Source organism: Diceros bicornis, chromosome 2 (genome assembly GCF_020826845.1).
Source record: "Diceros bicornis minor isolate mBicDic1 chromosome 2, mDicBic1.mat.cur, whole genome shotgun sequence".
Taxonomy (NCBI): Eukaryota; Metazoa; Chordata; class Mammalia; order Perissodactyla; family Rhinocerotidae; genus Diceros; species Diceros bicornis.
In genome coordinates, this window is record NC_080741.1 from 51,881,872 (window position 1) to 51,909,780 (window position 27,909).

The following is a 27,909-nucleotide window of genomic DNA, read 5'->3' on the forward strand; positions in this document are numbered from 1 at the left end:
GTAGGCAGAATTGGTACTTGAGTCCACAGAGGCTGGCCTGGTGCATGGGTGCATGGGAGCAGGCTGGAGCCTGGGTCCCTGGGGGCCAGCCTGGTGCCTGAGTCTGCAGGCACCTAGGTTTGAGTGGTGGGCCTGGACCCTCGTTCCATGGGGGCCAACAAGGTGCTGAGGACCACAGGTGGGCCTGGTGACTGTGTCCATGGGGGCAGGCCTAGCATCTGGGTCCATGGGGGCCAGGTTGGATCTTGTGTCCATGGGTGTAGACCTGGAGCCTGGGTCTTTGGGAGCTGGCCTGAAGCCTGGATCCACAGGGACCAACCTGGTGTTGGAGTGGGCCTTGAGTCTGAGTCTGCACAGGCTTGTCTGGCACTGGGATTAGCCTAGTACCTACATCCACATGGCTGGGTCTGATCCTGAGTCTTCAGGGTTCAGCCTAGCACTGGGGTCCACTGTGGGCAGGCCTAGTGCCTGAGACCACAGAGGCAGGCCTAGTGTCTGGGACTTCCTGAGTCCAAGAGGGTAGGCCTAGCGCTTGGGTTTGTGATGGCTGGTGTGGTGTTATGATGGGCCTAGAGCCCTAGTCCATGGGGTCGGTCCTGGAGCATGGGTCTGGGGATGCTGGCCTGGTTTCAAGATCTGCTGGAGCAGGCCTGGACCCTGGGTCCGCTGGAGCGACCCTGCACCCTGGTTCTGCTGGACCCTGGGGCCACAGGGGCCAGTCTGGTGCTGGGGCCCCCAGGGTTGGCCTTGAAGTTGAGTCCACAGGGTCTGTTGTGGTGTTGGGGTGGGCTCAGAGCCTTAGGCCATGGGAGGTAGTCTGGAGGGTGGTGCCATGGAGGCCAGCTTGGTGCTAGGGTGGGCCAGGAGCCTGGGTCTCTGGGTGTGGGCGTAGAGATTGGGCCCATGGGAAGGCTGGGACCTGGCTTGGCACAGAGTTGAGCCTGGAATCTAGGTCCGTGGTGGTCAGCTTGGTGCAGATTGGGGCTGGAAGTCTGAGTTTGTGGAGTAGGCATAGAGGCCAGATCCACAGGAGTTAGCAAGGCACAGGGGCAGGCTGGGAGCCTTGGTTTGTGGGTGTCCACCTGGAGGCTGGGTCCACGGAGGCCAGCCTGACGCTTGGTCCGTGGGAGGCAGCCTGGCGTTAGAGTGAGCCTGGAGCCTGAGATTGTGGGAGTCTGACTGGAGTCTAGGTCTGTGGGGGCTGGCCTGGCGCTGGGGCAGGCTGGGAGTTTGGTTTCAGGAGAGACTGCCTGGGGCTGCAAGAGTTCACTTGGTGCTGATGCTGGCCTTGTGCTGGTGTCTGCAGTGAAGTTAAGGTGCTCATTCCACTCCCGTTCCCTTATGGAGCGAGTCTCTCTCTGCGCTGGGCTGCCTGGGCTTTTGGGAGGAGTGATAGGAGTGACATGAAACTGTCTTTTTTACTCTTTTCAACGCATCTTTTCTTATTTCTGTGCTCCACCCGCATGCAGTAATCCCTCACCTGGAATCCTTAGCTCTGGTGAAGTTATTTTCATGCATAGAAAGTTGTTCAAATTGATGTTTCTGTGAGGGGACAAGTGCTGGAAAGTCCTGTATTGCCATCTTGCTGATGTCACTTATGGTCAATTAATTTTTGCCAAAGGTGACAAGTCAGTTAAATGAGGAAAAGGAAAGTATTTTTAGCAAGTGAGGACAAATGATATCCATATACAGGGAAAAATGAATGTTGACCCTTACCTCACACCATACACTAGACCCAAATATAAAAGCTAAATCTATACAACTTCACAATGGAAACATAAGAGAAAAATCTTAGCAACCTAGGGGTGGGCTAGATTTCATAGGGCATTAAAAGCACAAACCATAAAAGAAAAAACTGACATATTTAAGACTTCATCAAAATTAAAAGCTTTTGTTCTTTGGAATGCACTGTAAATAAAATGAAAAGTAAGTACAGACTGGGAGAAAATATCTGTTACATATTTCTGACAAAGGAATTACATTCTGAAAAAAGAACTCTTACAACTTAATAATAAGACAACCCAACCAGAAAGAGCAAAGGATTTGAATAGACAATTCACAGATGAAGAAATATGAATGGCGAGTAAAGATGCTCAACATCATTAGGGAAATGCCAATTAAAACTACAATGAGATATCACTATGGATCTGTTAGAATGGCTAAAATTAAAAAGACTGACAGTATCGAGTGTGGACAAGGATGTGGAGCAACTGCAACTCTCATACACTGTTGGTGGGAATGTAAAATAGTACTCCCATTTTGGAAAATGGTGTGGCAGGTTCTTCTTTAGTTAAGTATACATTTACCCAAGATATTTACTGAAGGGAAATGAAAATATATATTGACACAGAGACTTGTATACAAATGTCTATTTATGGCTTTATTCATAATAGCCAACACTGGAAATGACTCAGATGTCCATTGATAAATTAATAATCAAATTTTGGCATATCCATATAAGTAAATACTAAGCAATAAAAATAAGTGAACCCCTGATAGATGTAACAATGATGGCTCTTAAAAACGTGCTGAATAAAAGGAAATAGAGTACATACTCTATGATTTCGTTAATAAGTTGTAGAACAAATAAAACTAATGCGTGTTCATAGAAAGCAAATCAGTGGTTGTCTGGGGCTGGGAGTGATGCTGAGGCCTAAATGCAAAGAGACAGGATAAAACTTAGGAGGATGAGGAAATATGTCTTGATTGTTGTAGCAGTTACGTGGTATATGCATTTTGTAAAACTCATTGAATTGTACATTTAGAATAGGTACAGTTTATTATATGTAAATTAAACTTCAAAAGGATTATATGTTTTTTAAAGAAAAAAACAACTAATTGAAGGAGGTGCTAAAGATTGATCAAACTTAAGTGATTTTCTTAAAATTTGTGCTTGTTGGTTTATGAAACTCTTCTTCCTCAGATGTCACAGTTCCTAAAAGCATTCTCTGGCTTAATCCCTAACTAAAATTTTCAGGTATTTTTAAAGAGCTGATGTATATTCATTAATTATTTCCTTGAAACTTGATCAATCTTTCTTTAAGAAAAACGTTCCTTTGAAATTAAGCAGAATCAAGTAATCTGTAAAGAAAAAGACCCTAGTCTTAAAATCTGATTTAAAAAGTCAGATTTCTTTTTATTTAGAAAATGGCATTTGATTTCCAAGATTCAATTTCCATTGAATGCCTGGTTAATCCATTAAATTGCCAAAAAATAAAAAAATGAAGAGGATGCTGTGTCTACATTACTTAAGTAGTAGTCTGAGATTGGACAAAGAAGAGCTTGTGTCCTTCCTGGTTTTCAAGGAATCCTAGAAGAGTATTATGAATGATCCCATTTTCTTCTCCACTCCCACTTATACAGCCGTCCGTATTAGAACGTTGGCTTGCCAATTGACAACACATTTCATAGGAACAAGAAAGGGTCATTTCCTGCATGACTAGAAATTTCTCTTTCTTGAATGACTAGAAACCTCTGGAAAATTCAGTACATTGAATATGAAATGAATGTGGGCAACTCTCAACTAAAGAATATATTTTCTAAGAAAGACAATAGACATAAATATATATGCAGATACATACATACACAGATAAGCTCTTCCTGGAATATTTGAGGAAGAATGAGAGAGGTAATATGTTAAAGTTCATTTGGCTGGTCTTTTTTTTTTTTTTTTTTTGGTGAGGAAGATTAGCCCTGAGCTAACATCTGTTACCAGTCCTCCTCTTTTTGCTGAGGAAGACTGGCCCTGGGCTAACATCCGTGCCCATCTTCTTCTGCTTTATATGGGACACCGCCACAGCATGGCTTGATAAGTGGTGTGTGGGTCCATGCCCAGGGTCCGAACTGGCGAACCCCGGGCTGCCGCAGCAGGATGCGCGCACCCAACCACCTGCGCCACCGGGCTGGCCCCTAAGACTCCTTTTTTATCTTGTTTATTTATGTATATATTTTTTCTCTTTATTCCCCATTCCCTATCCCTACTTGTATTCTCCCACCATCACTACTGTGGTATTAATAGTTACTATCATATATTTAACAAATTTTCTTGGATATGTTATTCCCAAAAGATTTTATATGTGTGTTTTTAATTTATGCAAAAACATTGAAATTTATATTTACCCAAACAATGTAATGTTGCTATATGTACATCTAGTTTATTATTTCTTGCTCTTGCTCCTAGTTTGCCTCCAACTTCCTGATGCTATAAATAGTGCTGTGATAAACATCCTATAAATGTTTCCTCAAAGACCTATGTGAGAGTTTCTGTGGGATATCACTGAGAGTGAGACGGCTGTATTGTAGAGTATATGCCTATTTAATTTTACCAGATTACTACCACAAATTGCTGATGGGGCTGTACTACTATCATGATTTTTGCAATTCTGGTGGATATCAAGTGGTATCTTATTGTCATTTTCTTTTGCTGTTTTTTCTGATTAGTAGTATTGCTGACTGTTGCTTTATAGATTTGTTTTTAGGATTTCCCCTTATGTTAATTATTATGCATATCCTTTGTCTGTTCTTTTGGGTTTTGTCTTTTTCTTGTTGATTTGTAGCAATTCCTTATAATTTTTAGGTCTTTGATTGCCAGTTTTGGCTGTTGTATATGTCTACTCTCTGCTCCCAGTCTATCATCTGTGTTATTTTTGTGATTCCTTCATTGTACAGAAATCCTAAATAGTAATATAATAACCTGCAGGTTTCTGCCTTATGATTTGTGCCTTGGGGTCTTGTTTAACAGTTCCTTCCTATTTCAAAGTCACAAAGATATTCCTACTACTTTTTATTTTATTAGTTCCATGGTTTTACCTTTCATGTTTATGTCTTTAAACCATCTGGAACTCACTCTCCAGATGGAAATCTGGAATCCCAACTTTACTTTTCTCAATATGATAAGCCAGTTTTCCTCATATCACCTACTAATCAAGGTGTTCATTCTCCACTGGTTTGTAATGCCATCTTTATTATCTACCAGCTTCTCATATACATATCAGTTTGTTTCTGGGCTCTTCTTTTTGTTGTGTAATGTGCTAATTTTTATCAAAATGGCTTTGTAGTATGTTTTAAAATATGATAAGGTACTGAATATTTAGTAGAGCAGGTCTTTTCTTATTTCTCCTCATTTCCAAAGTTGATATATCTACTCATGGGCCTTAATTCATCTATAATATTATATTTGAATTTACAGAGTTCCTTTATAAAAAATGTATTCTGGAATTTATACTGGATTATCACTGAATTTAGACATTACTTTGGGGGATATTTAATTTGTTTACAATGTCAAGTCATTCCAATCATGAGCATTTTATTTCATGGTCTCCCTTTTTTTAAATAAATTTTTTATTTTGAGATAATTCTAGATTCATAAGCAGTGTTAAGAAACAATACAGAGAGATTTCACTTACTTTTCCTTAATGATAACATCTTTCAAAATAGTCTACAATATCACAACCAGGATATTGACATTGACACAATCTGCCAATCTTGTTCAGGTCTCCTCAGCTTTACTTGGACTCATATGTGTGTGTATATATTTAGTTCTATCCAATTTTAGCTTGACCGTGGTGGGAGATACACATATAGGTTTATATAACCAGTTCCATAACCACAAAGATCCTTTGTGTTGCCCTTTTATAACGACACCCACATCCCTCCCACAATTCCCTCCTCCACCTTCTCCTTAACCCCTGGCAACCACTAATCTGTTCTCCATGTCTGAAATTTTGTCACTTCAAGAATGTTATATAAATGAAATAATACATTATTCAATACAGTCTTTTGGGATTGACCTTTTTCACTCAGCATAATTCTCTGGAGATTTCTTCCAAGTTGTTGTGTATATCAATAGTCTGTTCTCTTTTAATGATGAGTAGTATTCCATGGTATGGATGTACCACAGTTTGTTATACCCATTCCCTTGTTGAAGACATCTGGGTTATTCTTGTTTGGGGCTATTACAAATAAAATTGCTGTGAACATTTGTTTATAGTTTTTTGTATGAACATAAATTTCCATTTCTCTGGGGTAAATGCCCAAGAGTGCAATTGCTGGGTTGTATGGTAATTGCATGTTTAGTTTTATAAGAAACTGCGAAACTATTTTCCAGAGTGGCTGTACCATTTTAAATTCCCACCAATAATATATGAGTGATCCAGTTTCTCTGCATTCTCATCAGCATTTGTTGTTGTCATTATTTTTTTGTTTTTAGCCGTTCTGCGAAGTGTATAGTGATATCTTGTGGTTTTAATTTGCATTGCCCTAATGGCTAATGAAGTTGAACATCTTTTCCCTTGCTTGTTTGCCATATGTATATCCTCTTCAGTGAAATGTCTGTTCATGTCTTTTTGCCTTATAGCCTCTTTTATAATCTTTAATAGAGTTTTACATTTTTTCCATTAAAAAGTCTCATGCATGATTTATTAGATTACTTCCTTGGCACTTTGTAGATTTTGTTGCTATTGCAAATGGGGCCATATTTTTATTATATTTTCTAGTTTATTGATACTGCTGTATTGATTTTTCTTGATCTGGCATCCATCAACTCTGAACTTGCTTGTTTGGTTTTCTTTGAAACTGGCAGTTTGGTCTCATCCCTTCTAATTCTTATATTTTTATTTCTTTTTCTTTCCTTATTTCATTGGCCAGGATTGTACTCAGCTGTGGCTATGATTTTCAGCATCCTCATATCGTTCCTTATTGTGAAGGCAAGAGTTAATATATAGCAGACCTGAGACTGCTATTCTTAGAAAGGCCTACTTATAGGGTTGACCCATGGCTGGCATCAGGGAACTTGGATTTTGGGAATGTTCTCATTATTCCTTAACTGATAAGAGTGCTTACTGTGCCTTAACTGTTTCTACAAACAGTGTGGTTTATGTTGAACACTTGCTTTCCTTCTGGGAATCTGGACTTGTTATGTACTCAGAAGAAGGTTCCTGTGTAACCACCTCTCAATAAAATCCTTGGGCACTGAGTCTCAGATGAGCTTCCTAGATAGACAGCACTTCCACACGTGTTGCCCCAGTTCTATGCTGGAAGAATCAAGTGTGTAATGTGTGACTCTACAGGGAGAAGATTCTTAGAAGCTTGAACCTGGTTTCTTCTTGACTTTTTCCTCCATGTACTTTTTCCCTTTGCTGATTTTGTTTTGTAATTAATCTTCAACTGTAATTAATCTCAGTTGTGAATATGACTATATGCTGAGTCCTCTGAGTCCTCCTAGCAAATCACCGAACCTGGGGGTGCTCTTCGGAACTCCTGACAGACTAATCTTAAAGGAATACATCTGAAATTTCTCTTTTAAATGTGATTTTTTTTCCATAGGTAGCTTTTAGCGAGATAAGGAAATTTCCTCTTTTTTTTGTTTTCGGAAAGTTTTTTTTCCCTTTATAAATAGGTACTGAATTTTAGCGTATACTGTTTTTGATAATCATTGAAGTATTCATGATATTTTTCTCTTAATCACTTATGTGATAAATTAATTTGATAGTTTTTAGAAATCTTAAACTTTACTTGCATTCCAGTGATAAACTGCACCTATGTGTATGTGTGCATGTATGGACATGCATACACCCATATAAAGTATATATATATACACACATGGACGCATACACATGCATTTGTGTGTATGCATATACATATATTGAATTCATTTAATTTTTTGTTAGCTGATTGTCTTAGCTTGGGCTGTCTTAACGAAATACCATAGACTGGGTGGCTTAAACAACAGAAATTTATTTTCTCACAGTTCTGGAGACTGGATGTCTAAGATCAAGGTGCCAGCATGGTTGGTTTCTGATGAGAGCTCTCTTCCTGGCTTGTAGGTGACTGCCATCTCATTGTGTGTTCACATGTCCTGTTCTTTGTGTGTGCGTGGAGAGAGAGAGCTCTCTCTTCCTCTTCTTATAAAGCCACCAGTCCTTTGGGATTAGGGTCCCATGCTTAAGACTTCTTTTTAACCTTAATTATATTCTAAAGGCCCTGTCTCCAAATACAGTCACATTGCAGGTTAGAGCTTCAATATATGAATTTTAGGGGGACGCAGTTCAGTCCGCAGCACTGATATTTACAGTTTTTGAATCTGTGTTCATAATGGAAATGAGTATATACTTTTCCCTTTTTTAAACTGTTGGTTCAATTTTGAAATTAAGGTTATACTACTTTCATAAAATAAGTTGGACATCTTTTCTTATTTTCCTATTTTCTGGGAAAACATATAAGATAAAAATTAGCTGTTGAATATTTGGTAGAACTCTAGGCTTGGGTCATTTAGTGGCTGAGGGAGCCTCTAACTATCATTCAATTTCTTTAGCATCTGTTTTTCTGTATAGATTTTCTATTTTTATTGGTGACAGTTTTGGCATTTTATGTTTTTTTTCCAGAAGTTTATGCATTTTGTTTAGATTTTCAAATTTATCAGCATAGTTTTCAGAGCATATTGGGTTTTTTTGTTTTTCTTTGTTAACAAATTGGTTTTAATAAATCTGGTGGATTTATAAAAGGATTTTCAAAAATAAAATTCTCTCCAAAAATAAATATATTGACTATGTGTGGTAAAGAAAAAAGATTTAATCCTTGCTATATAGATTTTCTGAACAATACAAACAACACAAGCAAAATAATTATTCTTGGCATGCGTTCACAAATTTGAAAGGGGTCCTTCATTGTATCTCTCTCCATTATTTTTCTAGAGAACGTTTTTCCAATGTGGTCCTATTATCTGAAATTTTTTCGTAAAATTGCCTGCAATTTTCTTCAGTGTTGCATTTTATGATTTAAAATTTGAAATTGTGACACTTTATTTACTCTTCTTTGTAAAACACAATATTTTATTTATTTTTTTAGTGTGATATTTTTATTGTAAATCTTTTTTATATAATAATTTTGTTTTTGTTTTATTTTTTAACATTTTTCATTTATGGCAGTAACATTGGTTTATAACTATATAAATTTCAGGGGTAACAGCATTATACTTCTATTTCTGGATGGATTACATCGTGTTCTCATGTTCTTCTCCCTCTGACTTATTTCACTTTGCATAATGCCCTCAGTGAACATCCTTGTTTGACAAATGGCTGGATTTCATTGTTTCTTATGGTTGAGGAGTATTCCATTGTGTATATATACCACATCTTCTTTATCCATTTGTTCCTTGATGGGCACTTAGGTGGCTTCCAGGTCTTGGCTATTGTGAATAACGCAGCAGTGAACACCAGGGTGTGTGTATCTTTACACATTGGTGTTTTCAACTTCTCTGGTTAGATACCCAGCAGTGGAATAGCTAGATCATATGGTAGTTCTAGCCTTAATTTTTTGAGGAATCTCCATACTGTTTTCCATAGTGGCTGCCCCAGTCTGCACTCCCACCAGCAGTGTACGAGAGTTCCCTTCTCTCCACATCCTCTCCAACACGTTGTTTCCTGTCTTGTTAATTATAGCCATTCTGACGGGCGTGAGGTGATATCTCATTGTAGTTTTGATTTGCATTTCGCTGATAGTTAATGATGTTGAACATCTTTTCATGTGCCTGTTGGCCATCTGTATACCTTCTTTGGAGAAATGTCTGTCCAGGTCTTTAGACCATTTTGTAATTGGGTTGTTAGTTTTTTTGTTGTTGAGATGCATGAGTTCTTTATATGTTTTGGAAATTAACCCCTTATTGGATGTATGGTTTGCAAATATCTTCTCCCAAATGTTAGGTTGTCTTCTCGTTTTGTTGATGGTTTCCTTTGCTGTGCAGAAGCTTTTTAGTTTGATGTAGTCCCATTTGTTTATTTTTTCTATTGTTTGTCTTGCCCAGACAGACATGGTGCTTGAAAATATGTTGCTGAGACTGATGTTGAAGAGCGTACTGCCTATGTTTTCTTCTAGAAGTTTCATAGTTTCAGGTCTTACATTCAAGTCTTTAATCCATTTTGAGTTAATTTTTGTGTATGGTGTAAGGTAATGGGCTACTTTTATTTTTTTGCATGTGGCTGTCCAATTTTCCTAGCACCATTTGTTAAAGAGACTTTCCTTTCTCCATTGTATGTTCTTGGCTCCTTTGTCAAAGATTAGCTGTCTATAGATGTGTGGGTTTATTTCTGGGCTTTCGATTCTATTCCATTGATCTGTGTGTCTGTTTTTGTGCCAGTACCACGCTGTTCTTGGTTACTATACCTTTGTAGTATATTTTGAAGTCAGGGAGTGTGATACCTCCAAGCTTTGTTCTTTTTTCTCAGGATTCCTTTACCTATTCGGGGTCTTTTGTTGTTCCATATAAATTTTAGGATTCTTTGTTCTATTTCTTTGAAAAATGCTGTTGGAACTTTGATAGGGATTGCATTGAATCTATAGATTGCTTTAGGAAGTATGGACATCTTACCTATGTTAATTCTTCCAATCCAAGAGCACGGAATATCTTTCCATTTTTTTGTGTCGTCTTCAATTTCTTTCAGCAATGTTTTATAGTTTTCAGTGTTCACTTCTTTCACCTCTTTGGTTAAGTTTATTCCTAGGTATTTTATTCTTTTTATTGTAATTGTATATGGGATTGTATTCTTAATTTCTCTTTCTGCTACTTTGTTGTTAGTGTATAGAAATGCAGCTGATTTTTGTGTGTTGATTTTGTATCCTGCAAGTTTACCATATTCGTTTATTACTTCTAAAAGTTTTTTGGTGGATTCTTTAGGGTTTTCTATATATAAAATCATGTCATCTGCAAATAGTGAGAGTTTCACTTCTTCCTTTCCAATTTGGATCCCTTTTATTTCTTTTTCTTGCCTGACGGCTCTGGCTAGGACTTCCAGTACTATGTTAAATAGGAGTGGTGACAGTGGGCATCCTTGTCTGGTTCCTGTTCTTAGAGGGATAGCTTTCAGTTTTTCACCATTGAGGATGATATTAGCTGTGGGTTCGTCATCTACGGCCTTTATTATGTTGAGGTACTTTCCTTCTATACACATTTTATTCAGAGTTTTTATCATAAATGGATGCTGTATCTTGTCAAATGCTTTCTCTGCATCTATTGAGATGATCATGTGATTTTTATTCTTCATTTTATTAATGTGGTATATCACATTGATTGATTTGCAAATGTTGAACCATCCCTGCATCCCTGGAATAAATCCCACCTCATCATGGTGTCTGATCTTTTTAATGTATTGTTGTATGCGATTTGCTAGTATTTTGTTGAGGATTTTTGCATCAATGTTCATCAGTGATATTGGCCTGTAATTTTCTTTTTGTTGTGTTGTCCTTCTCTGGTTTTGATATCAGGGTAATGTCGGCTTTGTAGAATGAGTTAGGGAGCTTCCCCCTCTCCTCAATTTTTTGGAAGAGTTTGAGAAGGGTAGGTATTAAGTCTTCTTTGAATGTTTGGTAGAATTCACCAGGGAAGCCGTCTGGTCCTGGACTTTTGGGGGTATTTTGGGGGAGATTTTTGATTACTGTTTCGATCTCCTTACTGGTGATTGATCTATTCAAATTCTCTACTTCTTCTTGACCCAGTTTTGGAAGGTTGCATGATTCTAAGAATTTTACCATTTCTTCCAGATTGTCGAATTTGTTGGCATACAGCTTTTCATAGTATTTTCTTTTAATCTTTTGTATTTCTGAGGTGTCCATTGTAATTTCTCCTCTTTTAGTTCTGATTTTACTTATTTGAGCCTTCTCTCTTTTTTTCTTGGTGAGTGTAGCTAAAGGTTTGTCCATTTTGTTTATCTTTTCAAAGAACCAGCTCTTGGTTTTATTAATTTTTTCTATTGTTTTTTAAGTCTCTATTTCATTTATTTCTCTTCTGATTTTTATTATTTCCCTCCTTCTACTGATTTGGGGCTTTGTTTGTTCTTCTTTTTCCAGTTCCTTTAGGTGCGTTGTTAGATTGTTTGAGATTTTTCTTGTTTGTTGAGATAGGCCTGTATTGCTGTCAACTTCCCTCTTAGAACTGCTTTTGCTGTATCCCATAAATTCTGGCATGTCGTATAATCATTTTCATTTGTCTCCAGGTATTTTTTGAATTCTCCTTTGATTTCTTCATTGAGCCAGGCATTGCTCAGTAGTATTTTGTTTAATCACCACATATTTGTGGCTTTTCTGAATTTCTCCCTATAGTTGATTTCTAGTTTCATACCACTGCGGTCAGAAAAGATGCTTGGTATTTTCAGTCTTCTTAAATTTATGTGGACTTGTTTTCTGGCCTAAAGTGTGATCAATCCTGGAGAATGTTCCATGTGCATTTGAAAAGAATGTGTATTCTTTGGTTTTTGGATGGAACGTTCTGTATATATCTACTAGGTCCATCTGTTCTAGTGTGTCATTTAAGGCCTATGTTTCCTTATTGATCTTCTGTTTGGATGATCTATCCGTTGGGGTAAGTGGAGTGTTAAAGTCCCCTACTATTATTGTGTTACTGTCTCTTTCTGTTTTTATCTGTGTTAATAATTGCTTTATACATTTAGGTGCCCCTAAATTGGGTGCATAGATATTTACAAGTGTTATATCCTCTTGTATCTTTCCCTTGATCATTATGGAATGCCCTTGTCTCTTTTTACAGTTTGTTTTAAAGTCTATTTTGTCTGATATAAGTTTTGCTAACCCAACTTTTTTTCATTGCCGTTTGCGTGGAGTATCTTTTTCCATCCCTTCCCTTTCAGTTTGTGAGTGTCTTTCGGTCTGAAGTGTGTCTCTTGTATGCAGCATATAGATGGGTCTTGTTTTTTTATCCAGTCAGCCACCCTGTGCCTTTTAATTGGAGCATTTAGTCCATTGACATTTAAAGTAGCTATTGATAAGTACGTACTTACCGCCATTTTTTAACTTTTTTTTTCCTCAGTGTTTTAGTAGTCCATCTCTGTTCCTTTCTTCTTCTCTTGCTCTCTTTCCTTGTGGTTTGATGGCTTTCTTTAGTATTATGTTTGGGTTCCTTTTTCTTAGTTTTTTCGTATTTATTATGTGTTTCTGGTTTGTGATTACCATGGGGTCCGTATACAGTAACCTACATATATAGGAATGTATAGTAAGTTGATGGTCTCTTTAGTTTGATCTCTTTCTGAAAGCTCTGCTCTTTAACTTTCCTCCTGCCACATTTTATGTTTTTGATATCATATCTAATCTCTTTTCTTGTGAATTTGTATCCATTATCCTCTTATCATGGAAATAGATAATTTTTCCTATTTGTGGTCTTTTCCCCTTAAATAAGTCCCTTTTGCATTTCTTGTAGTACTGGTTTCTCGGTGACAAACTCCTTTAATTTTTGCTTGTTTAGGAAACTTTTTACCTCTCCTTCCATTTTGAATGATAACCTTGCCGGGTAGAGTATTCTTGGCTGTAAGTTTTTTCCTTTTAGCACTTTAAATATATCGTGCCACTCTCTTCTAGCCTGTAATGTTTCTGCTGAGAAGTCAGCTGATAGACTTATGGGGTTTCCTTTGTATGTAACTTTTCTTTCTCTTGCGGGTTTTAGGATTCTCTGTTTATCTTTTATTCTGAACATTTTAATTATGTGTGTGGGCCTCTTTGGGTTTGTCTTGTTTGGTGCTCTCTATGCTTCCTGTACCTGGATGTCTCTTTCCTTCCTTATGTTAGGGAAATTTTCATCTATTATTTCTTCAAATAGATTCTCTGTCCCTTTGTCTCTTTCTTCTCCTTCTGGGACACCTATAACATGGATGTTAGTGTGCTTGATGTTGTCCCAGAGGGCCATTAGACTGTCCTCACTCTTTTTAATTCTTTTTTCTTTTCCTGTTCAGCTTAGGTGATTTCCTCTAGTCTTTCATCCAGCTCGCAGATCCATTCTTCTGTATCCTCTACTCTGTTTTTGAGTCCCTCTAGTGAATTTTTCATTTCCAGTATTGTATTCTTCATTTCTTTTTTTTGTTGTAATAATTTTATTTATTTATTTTTCCCCTGAAACCCCAGTAGATAGTTGTATGTCATAGTTGCACATCCTTCTAGTTGCTCTATGTGGGACTCAGCCTCAGCATGGCTGGAGAAGCAGTGTGTCGCTGCACGCCCGGGATCCGAACCTGGGCCGCCAGCAGCGGAGCGCGCGCACTTAACCACTAAGCCACGGGGCCGGCCCCTGTATTCTTCATTTCTGATTCGTTCTTTTTTATATCTTCCATTTCTTTGTTGATGTTCTCACTGAGTTCATCCATTCTTCTCCCAACATCATTGAGCATCCTTAACACTCTTTGTTTGAACTCTTTGTTGGGTAGGTTGCTCGTTTCTGTTTCACATAGGTGGAGTTTTGTCTGGGGTTTTTTCCTGTTCCCTAACTTGGAATGTATTCCTTTTCCTCCTCATTTTGCCTCTTTCCTTGTGCTTGTGTCTGTGTATTAGGTAGGTCAGCTACGTCTCCTGCTCTTGGATAGGTGACCTTATATAAGTGATGCCTTATGAGACCTGCAGCGTGCTTCCCTCAGTTCTGAATGTTCCAGGAGTGACCCCTATGTGGGAGACGTGTGTCCTTCTGTTGTGGCGTGTTTGCTCTCCCTGTAGGTGCCCAGGGAGGCTGAGCTATGCTCCTGGCCAGCTGTTGTAATGCTCAGCTGCTTGTAGTTGTTGTGGGCTCTTCAGTCTCTTTATCGGGTGTCGGGAGCCCCAGCATAGTTGGCTGCAAGTTCTAATAGCACATTTGTGTCTCAGTATTTCTTTTAAGTGAGTAGTTCCCCAGCGTGGCTGGTTGTTAGGCTCAGGAGCTTACAACTGCTGTAAGCCTCCAGCCTTTAGGTCTCTTCTCAGCTCTCTGAGGATTGCAGCTGGGTGGGGTTGGCCTCAGGCATGGGAGCACCCAATTGTTTCAGCCTTTGGAATGTGGGGCAAACCCCCTACGTGGGTCTTTGAGATGCACAAGTCTTCTGCAGCTGACAAGCCCCACCGCCCACAGGTCCACACGCACAGTCAACACAGTCCTGCCCCGTGTGCGCGCCCCCACCTCCTGAAGTCGCCCAGTCTCTCCATGGCGGGAGACCCACACACTCCACCACCACCCCACACTTTCTACCTGCTCCTTGTGCACGCCTGGCCCACTGAAGTGGGCCCAGTCACCAGGCTGCAGAGAATCCAGTCACCAAACCATGCAGGCCCACAAGTTGCCCGAGGGCTTGTTTTTGGGTGGGGCCAATCCCTAGGGTGGGCTGCCTGCCCTCGCTGAACTAGATTAAATCAGTGCTCTAGAGAGTGGGGCAGACCCTGGGCTAGCAGGCCCCAGGGAGAACTCCAATGGCATCTGCCAGCGTCTGTGTCAGCATGCCCACACCTGGTGACAACAGTGGCTGCTGCCAACATCCCAGTCCCTGGAGAGGTCTCACCTCTCGCTGAGATGTGCTCAGAGCCTATCAGGTGAGTCTCTTTTCGCCAAAAGACTGTGCACCTTTCTTTCTGGTGATTTTAGGTTGCTTTCTGAAATGGGTGAACTTGTGCGTGGGCCCTTTAAGAGCCGGTTTTAATTTCTTTGTGAGCCAGCTTTTCTGGGGGTACTTCCCATTGTTTTAGCAGCAGGCAAAGTCAGATATTATGCCACTCATCTTGATTGTACTGGGTCCGCAAAATGCCTACAGTGGGAGCTCTCCCGGCTCAGGGCCCCATTCCTCCAGGGAGGGCTTCATACCTTTGGGCTGCTCCCTGGCGGCCGTGAAGCGCTGAAGCCTGTAACAGTGGCGTTTTTCTCTCTGGAAGGGAATTTCTGCAGCTTTCACCTCAATTAGGATTGTCGTTTGTTGCAGGAGTTCCTCTTATCCAGTTTTCAGTTCTCTCTCAGGGGTAATTTTTCCATGAGTAGTTGTAAATTGGCTGTGTCCGTAGGAGGAGGTGAGTTCAGAGTCTGCTTACACCACCATCTTGATTTCTCGCCTCAGCATGTTGGTTTTAATAGTTTACTTTGGGTTCTGCTTTTATAAATAAGGTTCCAAAGAAGTTTTGTTAGAGTTGGTCATTATTCTGAAGTCCATTCAACTCTGCAGCATGGTCAAAATCATGTCTGTGCTAAGAGCCAGACCATGGATAGTTGTCAGTTTACCACACAATTATCCTTTTGGAGGAATCTTTCTAGTGAACCAGATAGTCTTGCCCAGGGAATACACCTTTGCATTACCATATATGAACCTTCTTCTCTTGATCCTCATTAAAGACATGGAGCTGTGCTGATAGAAGGAGATGGATTTACTTCTTCTACCGTCTCTACCAGTCTGGAAATTACAAAAAATTGAGTGGAGTTCAGAGTGGCTGCACTGAACAATGTATAAGGCTGAATACACCTGTTGTTTCTGTTAGAGGTGATTTAGAGTAGTGGTTTCCAAACTAGTTTTTCATTGTGCATCATAACCATTAAAAGTTTTTTTTGAATGCACATATACTTACTTATAATCTATGTATGTATCCATGTATATTAATGTTATTAAACATAGAAAACAGAACTAAATTTCAACATCAGAAAGATTAAATAATATAAATTTTTATGTGGTTTAAAACCAATATTCTGTTCAGTAAATATCATCAATAGTATCATATTGGTATATGAGAATTAAACAATTATGGTATTAGATGGTTATATATAACCATATATATTTTTAATGAAAGTAACTTGATTTAAAATGCTTTACTTTTATTAAATTCTTCGTTTTATATTTTGTGATGTAGCAGTCTGATGGCAGCCCATTGGGGTCAGGCCTAGGACTTCATATTAGTAATGCTTAATTTGTTTCTCTTATTTTTCAAGAAAAGAAATTATAAAATAGCTTCTGTCTACCTTATTCAGAGTAACACATTTTTTAAAAGGGTTCATTTCATCAGGAGGATGTAAAATTTTTGTGTAGAAAGTTTTTTAAAATAGGCAAAGTAAACTACTTTTTTTTTTTTCCTGAGGCTAATTAGCCGTGAGCTAACATCTGTTGCCAGTCTTCCTCGCTTTTACTTTGAGGTAGATTAGCCCTGAGCTAACATCTGTGCCAGTCTTCCTCTACTTTATATATGTGGGTTGCTGCCGCAGGGTGGCTGACGAGTAGTGTAGATCCACGCCCGGGATCCAAACCCGTGAACCTGGGGCACCGAAGTGGAATGCACCGAACTCAACCACTACACCTCGGGCTGGCCCCCAAACAGTACTTTTTAAGAGATAAATACATTGCTAAAATATGAAGGAACAAAAGGATACAAATGAAGATCGTGGTTACCTGTAGGAGGTTGAAAGGATTATTATTAGTGAAGTGCACATAGTAAGACTGGAGGACGGGCCAGATGTGGTGCCCTGGCAAGGGTGCCATGGTCGTAATCTAGAAGACTTGGTGATGTTTGAGAGCCATGTCAACAGCAGTGTCTTTTGGAGGGAGGGCAAGGAATGTGGTATGGTAATAACTACACTTAAGAGCACTTACTAGGTTCCAGGCACAGTTAACCCCTTACAACCCTAGACAGATGCTCTTTTTTTGTTGTTGTTATTATTAAAAGGATGAGGCAACCAAAGTCACGCAGAGGTTAGTAAACTTGCCCAAGGCACCGCAGTTGGCAGAATTGAAATAGAAAACCAGGCATTCTGACTCCAGAGCCAGTATTCTTACCCACTGTGCTGTATTGTCTCTACATTAAAAAATTATGAAACTCCAGAGCAAGGATCAGTCGTAGGAAGGCAGGAGATGGTCTGGATAAATTTCACAGATTGAGTGTTGTTTTTTTTTGTTTTTTGTTTTTTTTTATTGATGTTTTAATGGTTTCTAACATTGTGAAATTTTTGGGTTGTATATTTTTGTTTGTCCATCACCATATATATGACTCCCTTCACCCCTTGTGCCCACCCCCCACCCCCCACCCCCACTGCCCCTGGCAACCACAGTCCAATTTTCTCTGTCCATGTGTTGGTTTATGTTCCACATATGAGTGAGATCATACAGTGTTTGTCTTTCTCTTTCTGACTTATTTCACTTAACATAATACGCTCCAGGCCCATCCATGTTGTTGCAAATGGGACGATTTTGTCTTTTTTTATGGCTGATAGTATTCCATTGTGTATATATACCACATCTTCTTGATCCAGTCGTCAGTCGAGGGACGCTTAGGCTGCTTCCACTTCTTGGCTATGGTGAATAATGCTGCAATGAACACAGGGGTGCATAAGCCTCTTTGGATTGTTGATTTCAGGTGCGTTGGATAGATTCCCAGTAGTGGGATGGCTGGATCATAGGGCATCTCTATTTTTAATTCTTTGAGGAATCTCCATACCGTTTTCCATAGAGGCTGCACCAATTTGCATTCCCACCAGCTGTGTATGAGGGTTCCTGTTTCTCCACATCTTCTCCAACATTTGTTGTTTTTTATCTTGGTGATTATAGCCATTCTAACGGGTGTGAGGTGGTATCTTAGTGTTGTTTTGATTTGCATTTCCCTGATGATTAGTGATGTTGAGCATCTTTTCATGTGCCTATTGGCCATCTGTATATCTTCCTTGGAGAAGTGTCTGTTCATTTCCTCTGCCCATTTTTTGATCGGGTTGTTTGTTTTTTTGTTGTTCAGTTGTGTGAGTTCTTTATATGTTATGGAGATCAACCCCTTGTCAGATGTATGTTTTGCAAATATTCTCTCCCAGCTGGTTGGTTGTCTGTTCATCTTGATTCTGGTTTCATTAGTCTTATAAAAGCTCTTTATAGATTGAGTGTTTTTAATGGTGATAAACTCGAGGGGTAAATGGTAAGGGGTGGTGGAGTGGGGGAGTGAGGTAGTTTATGTTTTCATTTAAAGTTCCCAGCTGTTTTGTTCTTTTCAGTAGTAAGGAAGAGTCATTTAAAAGGGCTAGAGCCAGATGGGTAGGATTTAGCACAACACAGTCCCTTTATGCTCTTGGAATTACGTTATGGCCTTGTGTTGAAAGTACTGTTCATGATGCATCTCTTGATAACTTTGATGCAAATGTGCTCCTTCTGCCTTTTTCCCTTCTTTGCTGCAGGAGGGTGACTCATATCGTGAAGTAGCTTGGTTGGCACGATAGCTGCTGTCATTTCTGTCCTGTGTGTACTGTCACCAGATGTGAAAGCTATGAATGGACAGATGCTGTGCTCTAGTCAGGAGACAAAGCTTTCTCCAGGGCATTCTTCTGCTGTGGAATGTGTTTTGTTCCTCCTCCACTCTGGGAATGAGATGTATAAATGGCCAAGCTTTGTGTTGATTCTGACAGGGGATCATTGTACTAGTGCAGGTTTGGCCGATTTCATTTGTTAATATTTAAAGTAATAAACAGCAGTGAAGGCTGGATTGACACTCTACTTAACTTTGTGACCCAGAGCAACCCACTTGTGGTAGAGGATAGGGGAGAGCCTTTTATGGTAGGGGTTATTTAATTTCATCTTTTAAAAAAAATCAAAGATATCGGGGCAGGCCCGGTGGCGTAGTGGTTAAGTTCACGCACTCCGCTTCGGTGGCCCGAGGTTCACGGGTTCGGATCCTGGGCGTGGACCTACACACTGCTTGTCAAGCCATGCTGTGACAGGCGTCCCCCATATAAAGTAGAGGAAGATGGACATGGATGTTGGCCCAGGGCCAGTCTTCCTCAGCAAAAAAATGAGGATTGGCGTGGATGTTAGCTGAGGGCTGGTCTTCCTCACACACACACAAAAAATATATCAAAGATATATGTATATATGGGGTTTTAAATCATACATTAAAAACAACTAGGCCTTTAATGAAAAATAGTAGTTCTTGGCCCTGTCTCTCCCCGTACCTGATTCTCACTCTACACCCATTTTATTCATCTCTTTAACTATTTCTTCTGATATTTCATACTTCTAAATAATAATTTATAATGTATGTCTTGATTTTTTTCTATTTTTAAGTATCATTTAGTGATCTCCTATTATAGAAGATAAGAATTAAACTCTGAATGTTCTTCTCCATGCACTTATACTCTTTCCTTCCTCTAATACTTCCAAAAGAATTATATCACCATTTTTTTGGTTAAAGCAATATGCCTGTGTAACTAGTACTTCGCCTCTGAGCCACATAGTGAATTAAGGTTACATTTCCTTTATTGTGTAACTTTGTTTTTTTATAGTTAATAATTGTTTCTCTTTTCATTTGTTTTGTTTCCTCTGTTTTATGCCTAACCCTCTGGCAGAAATGAAAATCTCCTTTGAGTATGTTCAAACACTTTAGGTATTTTACCGGTTTAATTTTTTTTCAGTGTTATCCCATATGGAACCCTCCAACTTCCTGTGTTATTCTGGCGAGAATTTTCTTTGCCCCTCTCCTAGGTCCATTTGTCCCCTGGATTAAACCAGTGTCACCTTATTCTTGGTTTACTTCCTCATTTGATGACTCTCTTTCTGCATAGCTTCCTGTGAAAAGTATGTGGGAGAAAATTTTTTTTGAGATTTTGCATATTTGAAATGTCTAGCCTTACCTTGATTGATAGTTTGGCTTGATATAAAAATCTTGGTTACAGATAAAGTACAGAAGTTTTAAAGCATTGCTTCATTATTTTCTGCCTTCCATTGTTGATGTTGAGAAATCCAATGTCATTCTAGTTCCTGACTCTTTAATCGACAAATTGTTTTCCATGAAAGATTTTAGAATCATTTCTTTATCCCCAGTGTTCTGTAATTTTACAGTGATGTGTCTTAGTTATATCTTTTTTCATTGATTATACCGACTGAGTTCTGTCATCCTAAAAACTCATTTACTTCAGTTCTGGGACATTTATTTTATCACTTCTTTGGCAGTTTCTTCCTCTGTTCTCACAGTTCTCTCTTCCTAGAACTTTTATTAGAATTGGACGTCCTGGGGCCGGCCCCGTGGCTTAGTGGTTAAGTGCGCGTGCTCCGCTGCTGGCGGCCTGGGGTTCGGATCCCGGGCGTGCACCGACACACCGCTTCTCCGGCCATGCTGAGGCCACATCCCACATACAGCAACTAGAAGGCTGTGCAACTATGACATACAACTATCTACTGGGGCTTTGGGGGAAAAAAAAAAAAATTGGATGTCCTGGTATGATTCACTAGTTTTCTTATATTTTCTGCCCCATTTATCCATTGTATTACTTTTATGTTCTACTTTCTAGCAGAATTTCTCAACTTTCTATTCTATCATTTTTACTGAATTTTGTTTTAAATTATAGCTATCCTATTTTTAAGTTCCAAAAGCCCTTTCGGCTCTGGATCTTTTTCTCCTTTTCTGTTACTATATCCTGTTCCTATCTCTATGCTCTCCGAAAATATTAATTATTATTTCTTTGAAATTTTCTTGTACTCCTGGCATTGTTTCTCTTTCCTCCAATTTCCATTTTTCTGATTGTTTGGGTCTCTTTCTGTCATGTTGGAAGCTTTCTTCCTTATATGGTGTTCTTTTCTATTCATATTTAAGAATGAGGCATTAAAATATTGACAGAAAGCTCTGTGAATGGGGCTAGTATTTACTAACTGATGGACATTACTCAAGAGTGATCAGAAGAGGGACTGGCTTTTCGTGGGAGGAGAGCAACTGCCAATATTTCTGGGTCTTTTTCCTGGGCTGAGTTTTCCCAGTGAAGAATCCTATATTGTCCTTCCTAAGAAGGTGTAGGCCTGGCTGTCAACACTTTGGGAGCTCAGTGTGGGAAGAGTACCAGGGATCCCATCATTTACTACCTAGTCTTTGACTTAATTTCTCCTTGTTTTAACATCATCAGCTCTGTTTGGTGCCCTCCAGTGTATAGACCCTGTTTTAACCTCTGCGGAGAGCAAAGTACCACGTGGAGAAAGCTATCAGGTAGAGAAAGCCTGGCAGAGTAGAGTAAGGGTGATGATCTGAAGGTCTTACAGCCTTTTAAAAGACTTTGTTTTTTTGGTGAGGAAGATTGTCCCTGATCTAACATCTGTGCCAGTCTTCCTTTATTTTGTATGTGGGATGCCGCCACAACATGGCTTGATGGGTGGTTTGTAGGTCTGTGCCTGGGACCCAAACCCGTAAACCCTGGGCTGCCAAAGCGGAGCATGGGAACTTACCCGCTATGCCACCGGGCCAGCCCCTTAACCAATTCTCCTGTTTCCATTCCCCAAGCACACCCTCCAGACCCACCACACCCACACCAACATATACATCTTCAGAGGTTACTGGTACCTCCAGTCCCTGAGCCTTTCTGTACCCTCCCACCCTCCCCATCTGATTTCCTCACTCTGTCACCAGGGCTTATTTTTCAGTCTTGTGTTTTCTGCCAGGTTAACTACTTTCCAGCTTTCATCTTTAACATTTGGAGGAGGAGGTAATTGGGGCAGGTTTCTTATTGGTCTCTGTATCTAAGAAGAGGTACCTAGAGGAGACAGATTAAATGCTGTCTTTAAGTAGAAGTTCATTCTGTCTTGTGTAGAAGGGCTGACTGTGAGCCTGAGAATGCCTTAATTGTCCACAGCCCACTGTTAGCCTGTTCAGAATTGTGGATGGGTGCCCTTGACATCAGCAACTGCAGCCTACATTTTTCATATCACTGATATTTTCCCCACCTTTCAGTTGGTTTTTCTTCTTCTTATGAAGATTCTTATTTGCTCTAGGGAAAGAATTTTTGATCAGCTTACTTAAACTAAGATAGAGTTTCAAGTCTTAGCTCTCCTGCAAATATTTGTGTTATAAAAGAGGCTTGAAGTTTTAAAGGGTGTTATTTTGGTTATCAATAAGTCTGTAAGGGAGAATGTGTTTGGGTTGTCAGTGGAGTGAGGAAGATAATCCTGGCCCCTGAGAGATGGAAGAGTAAATATGTATGCCAAGCAAATAGATTGTATAGGCACACCGCCATATTAGTGAACAGTTTAAAAAGAAGTTCCTTATTGCTTTTTTGCATTTTTATTTCTTGCAAATATGTGCTTTGAAGATCAGTGTGAAAGAGCTTGAATTTAGATATTGTTTTGTTTCACAGAAATTTCTCTTTTGAACTCATTTTCAAGCCTTTGCCAGCTATGTCATTGAACAACCTAAAATGAAAGTTTAAATTTCTGGGCTTAAACATATTTTTTGCAGAAAGGTCATTGGGGTTGCAAATACAGCAGTTTAGATATTTTTATATTATGCTGAGATGAGTCCTAGAGCTTTGGGGTATAATATAAACATTTTGAATAGGATTTGAGGTTACTTCATAGTAAGAGACTTGATTATTAATAATAATTTAAAAAAAGGAATATTGGAGAAGTTTGAATAAACTCAAGTTCTTAATGGTTAATTTTTTAACAAGAAATAAAATGAGAAAATAAGCCACCTACCTAGATATAAAAAAAGAATATTCAAAAGTAAGAGGTAAAATGGAGAGAGATCTGGGAGTCTTCTCTTAACAACTTGGACTTTAGATGCAATGTTTAACTTCCATTAAATTGATTTTCACCTAAAGTTTTTAGTACTCATGGCAGGACATTTGTTCTCTTTGAGGAGAGCAGTACTTTTGATGTAATTTTCTTTTAATTAGATTTTATAATCATATTAGCATATATTAACTAGTCTGTATGCATTTGTAGTTTTAAAATAAAGGTGTAACATACTTTATGATAGATACTCTACAACTTTGCTCATTTACTAACTCAGAGGCATCATTGCAGCACAACTTTTCTTTCCACATTGGGTTACAACCAGTTTAGTAAAAATAATTTTTAAATCGAGTATTAAAACTCAAAATTTTTCTGCAGAGTTTCAGGGATTCTTTCACAATGATGAGGCAGATTCTTCTTGGCATGTAGTTGCAACATAGTTTAATTATTCTAAATTTATGCTTTCTGCTGACTCTTCAGTATACCGTCCAAATATTTTGTGACTATTCTTGACAAATATTAGACTATAGAGCTTTTGGAGAGAGTGAACGTGTTGCTAAGGTGGGCTACAGCTTTCTTTTTCTTCTTCCTCTTTTTAAAAATTTTTCTGCTTTTATTTTTATCAGTGACAGGAACTAGGGATACAGGAAAGCTAAACCTTACTGCCAACCTAATTATGCTGTTACTTTAATCCACTGAGGAGCAGGCCTCTCAGTAGACAAGGATTGTTCAGCCTGAGTGGGATATTCAGCTGTCCTGTGGCATCAGGTGATCCTAGGTAAATTGTGTGCTCTGGGGCCAGTTGCCCAGATTGCTCAACTTGAATGGTATGTATTCTCTTCTGCTAATAAACCCAATAGTGCAGCGTGGTGTCAGAGCAATGCTGAGTGGAGCCTTTAGTGCTAGGGCGTCTGGTCAAAGAGGTCATTAGGTTGGCCTGGAAAAAGAAATTAGCACATTGATTGTAATAATAGTGCTGCTTTCTGATTATATGATCCATTTCATTCTTAGTACGGGGTTAGCATTCCCAGCTTTATGTATTTAGAAACAGTAACTAATTTTCTATTGGAAAAAAATACTGTACAGTTGTTCCAGCTATCTACATAACAAACTACCTCAAAGCTTAGTGACTTAAGACAACTATTTACTATATTTCATTCTTCTCTGGATACAGTGAGCTTGTTGGGCAATTTTCACATAGAGTTTCTCATGTTGGTAGGAGCTATGGTCCTCTGAAGGCTCGACTGGGCTACACATGGCATCTAAGATGGCTCACTCACTCAGCTGGGACTGCTTACTAGAGTGTCTCCTTTGGCCTTTCCATGTAGCTTGGGCTTTGCACAGCATGGAAGCTGAATTCTGAGAGGGAACCTCCCAAGACTATGTATTCCAAGAGGCAGGAAGCAGAAGCTGCAAGACTAGTTAAGGGCTGTGCCTAGAACTACCCTAGCTCACTGCTGTCGTGTTCGATTGGTCAGAGCAGTCTCACGGCCTGCCCAGATTCAAGGGTGTGAAGAAATATACTCCACCTCATACTGGAGGGGTGTCAAGGTCATGTTTTCGCAGAAGAGTCCTTGGAGTGGGAGATATTGTAGTCAACTGTGGAAAATAGAACCTGTTAGAAACTCTTGATTAAAAAAATAAGTAACTATGTAATGCCTTAAAAGACTCTATTAGTATATTCTTGCATTGATATTGTATATATATGTGTGCATATATGTGTTGCATAGATATTGTATGTATGTGCATGTGTGTATATATTATGTCTGTGTATATATGTGTATATATACACATACATATAAACATATTTCTATATCAATATACTTCATTATAATTGGCTTAAAAAAAACCACAATCGCACTTTTAATTAGTGTTCACAAATCTCAAAACCATCTGGCAGTTGAACCACCTTTCCCCTGCTGATTTGTGTTACCATTCTCTATGAAACTGTTTTACATATTCTCCAACCTCTAACACCCTGTCCCACCCCACTCATGCTCGGCTGATGACCTTGCTTTTTATTTCCTTGAGATTAAAGCAACCAGAGAAAAAATTTAGTTATCCTATCACCAAATCTCCCAACTACCTATGTTACTACCCATATTCTATACTTTTTCCCTCCGTGATGCTATATAGAGTATCCAGCCTAAGCGAAACCTCCCCTTTTGACCTGGGACCCGTCTCTTCTTGGCTACTCAAAGATTTAACACCTCCGTCATCAAATTTTCCATCTCTACTAGATCATTCCCTTCAGCATACAAATAGCCTGAAATTTTGTCCCATTTTAAAAAACTTTCCCTTGATCACACAACTCCATTCTGCTACCCCATTTCTCTGCTTGAAATTACTGAAAATTCTACAAAAGAGTTGTCTGTGCTCTCTCTCCATTCCTTTTTCTCCCATTACTCTTGAACTCACTCAACCATTCATTTAAAACTGCCCTTGTAGAGGTCATTGCTGGCCACCATAATGCCAAATCTAGGCCAATTCTCAGTCTGTATTTTATTTAACCTCTCAGTGCATTTGACAAAGTCCTCCTTAAAACAAAGTCCCCCTGTTTTCAGTACTCTCCTGTATTTCCTCTCACCTCACTGGTTACTCCTTCTTAGTTTCCTCTGCTAGATACTCTCACCTTCCTGACCTCTTAACTCAATGTCAAACTTAGCATGTCCAAGTTGAACCTTGGTCCTTCTTCCAGACACGCTCCCCAGGCCAAGAAAAAGAGTGATTGTTGACCACATTCATATCCCACATCTTATCTATCAGCAGGTCCTGACAGGTCTATCTACAAAACATGTCAAAACTCCAAGCTCTAAAATTTTTACCATCACCATTCTTACCTTCATCCAGTCAGCCATCATCCTATGCATTGTTGTAATAAATAGCCTTCTGACTGGAATTCCCACTTTCCTCTTTGCCTTTTCATTGTTTATTCTCAACAGAGCACTCAGAGTGATGCTTTCAGGACTTAAGTCATATCACATGACTCTTCTGCTCCAAATCTCCAGTGGCTTCCCATCTTGCTTGGAATATAAGCCAAAGCTCTTAACATGGCTTACAAAGGCCCTGCATAACCTGGTCCTTGTTGCCTCTCTGACTGGATCCCCATTGTTCACTTTGCTTCAGCTGCACTGACCTCTTTGTTCTCCGTGAAAATGCCGAGTTCACTTCCACATGGGGGCATTTACTCTTGCTGTTTCTTATGCCTCTAAAACTTCCCCAGTTTTCCAAAATGCCTTCACCTTATTTCATTCAGGTTTCCACTTAAAGTTCAGCTCCCAAAGAAACCTTTCCCTGGCCACCCTACTGGAAGCAGTACCTTCTTCCATTTCCCAGCCAGTCCACACTTAGCTACCCACTGTCCCTACTCTGCTTTAATTTTTCTTCTTAGAACTTTTTGCTACCATCATTTATTTCTGTGGTCTGTCTCTGCTCTCCAGGATGAAAGCACCATGAGAATAGGGATTTTTGATCACAGCAAAGTGAAAACACTCAGCAGGTGCTCAATAAGCATTTGTTAATCGAGTGGATGAATAAATGCTTATGTATGTATGCAGTGGATTATTGTGTATGGTTTGATGGGAAAATAATTATATAATTCTGATTTTCTATTTTAAACTTAGACAGGTAGCCTTTTTTTATCAAAAAGAAATGATGTGCTGAAAGCAAACACCACATTGCCTTTATTGCTTATCGTCAAGATCTCAATTTTCCAGATGATGCAGTTTGCTTTGGCCTTGTTGCTTTTTGAGCTGGCAAGAATTTGAGTTCTTCCCTTCTGCCAGCATTGTGTACCATCACGGTGCTTAACTTGTCTTCAGATGTTCATTGAGTGAAGAAAGGACAGCATGCTATTTGAAACGATGTAGTTAGAGTGCTTGATTTCTAAGATCTTCTAGTTGTAAATAGTTTCTCTTTAAGATGGACTTTTAAAAGTCTAATGCTCCATTAGATGATTTCTAAGTGCTCCATTAAATGATTTCTAAGTAGTATGATGTTCCAAACATTTTAATCATAAGATCACTGCCACCTAAAAACATTAGCTGATTCTACTGGTTTGTAATTTGCTTTATAATTAATTTTATTTATAGCCACTTGAAATCAAGCTTATTTTGGCAAGTGTCTTTTTAGAGGACATCCCAAATAGAAACTTTACTAACGCTATGGTACCGGTTGATCTGCCTTTAAAAGCATTCTTTATAGGGCCGGCCCCATTGGCTTAGCGGTTAAGTGCGCGCGCTCTGCTGCTGGCGGCCCGGGTTCGGATCCCGGGCGCGCACCAACACGCCACTTCTCTGGCCATGCTGAGGCTGCGTCCCACGTACAGCAACTAGAAGGCTGTGCAACTATGACATACAACTATCTACTGGGGCTTTGGGGGAAAAAAATAAATAAATAAAAATTAAATGAAACACAACTGCATTAACCTGTGGCATTAAAAAAAAAACATTCTTTATAGATAAGTTACATTCTAAGAATTTTAATTATCATATAAAGTTATGCTTCTCTATAACAGAAACAGAAACCTAAAAATTCCAAAATCAAGATTTCACTTGTGAGCAAATAAGACTTTAGTTTTTAAATCTATATTCTTAAGTAAATCTTTTTGCTCAAGCGTCTACTGTGATGGCACTTACATTTCTTACTTGTAAGGTTAAAACCATTGTGATGTCCATAATTAAGT

General features: G+C 39.1%; 1 protein-coding gene across 1 annotated transcript in view; it reads left to right on the forward strand.

Moving 5' to 3' along the window:
- Window positions 1-27,909, forward strand: part of DOCK3 (dedicator of cytokinesis 3) — a 460,033-nt gene that overhangs the window by 195,245 nt on the left and 236,879 nt on the right. The gene's annotated exons all lie outside the window — the stretch shown is intronic.